Source organism: Arachis duranensis, chromosome 9 (genome assembly GCF_000817695.3).
Source record: "Arachis duranensis cultivar V14167 chromosome 9, aradu.V14167.gnm2.J7QH, whole genome shotgun sequence".
In the NCBI taxonomy this organism is placed as follows: Eukaryota; Viridiplantae; Streptophyta; class Magnoliopsida; order Fabales; family Fabaceae; genus Arachis; species Arachis duranensis.
Window position 1 is genome coordinate 33,426,648 of NC_029780.3, and position 1,226 is coordinate 33,427,873.

Consider the following 1,226-nt stretch of genomic DNA (forward strand, 5'->3'; position numbering starts at 1 on the left):
CATTAATTTTAATGATTAATTTTAGTATATAAATAATATTTTTAATATTGTATTATTGAATGAATTTTTATTTGAGATTTTTTTTTAAATCAAGCATTGGAATAAAAATATTATGCTTAGAAAATTTTATATCAACTTAAAATTGTTTGTTATATTTAAAATTTCAATCGTCTAATCATATTTATTTTTTTGAATTATCATTAACGCAAAAACGTAGTTTATTTTTATTAACATGATGATATATAATTAGATGCATATATAAATTTTTTTTAATTAAAAGTAGAATTGGTTTGTGCCCAAACGAATTAGTTTGGAGAATATAATATTTGATAATTTGAGTACGAAAAATTATTTTTATGTCATTAGCAATTTGAACTTAGGGCTGCGTTTATTTATGAGGACAGGACAGGATAAGACTTTGAGAACAGGACATGATAAGATATGATAGACAGAGCCACAAAATTTGTGTTCTTATATTCTATTTGGTGATAAACTAGAACAAATTATTAAAATTCAATTTATTCTTATTGTTTTCATTCAAAAAATTTGAGATAAAAAATATAATAATAAAAAATATGATTATAAAAAACTTAACAAGAATAATGAAAGAAAAAATAAAAAATAAGTTGTGTCCCCTTGTTAGTGTCTCTGTGTCCTTCATGTCAGGATGGACACAAAATACACTAATTCAGTGTCTTTGGACACATTGTCTCTGTCCATGTCTCTTCTGTCAAACACGATTTTGTGTCTCTGTGTCTCTATCTCAGTGTCTTGTCTCTGTAAACAAATGCAACATGAGTTACCAATCATCCTGGTTTCATAGGTGCACAAGTGTAACAATGCATTTTAGTCCATATTTCTCTACTGTTTATATTGACGTACAAGTGTTTGTTTTATATTAGAACTGAGTTTGGAGAATGCTATCAGTAGCGACGTCAACTAGAGCAGAATTGTCATTCTCTGATGGGAGTACTTTTGTTGAGGTGAGTTTCATGGACATTTTTTTGTTGTGATAGGGGGATTGGTTGAGAGAGAGTAAATTAGTTATATTGTTATTGGATTATGCCGATGATTGTTGCACATGATACATTTTTTGACACAAGTATTAAAGGAGATGTAGCTAGCACTAAGACAAGGGGGCAATCAGAAACAGTTGTTGATTCGTCCCATGGTTATGGACATATAATGGTGGAAGATGTAATGAATATGGAATTCGGTGCTCCAGG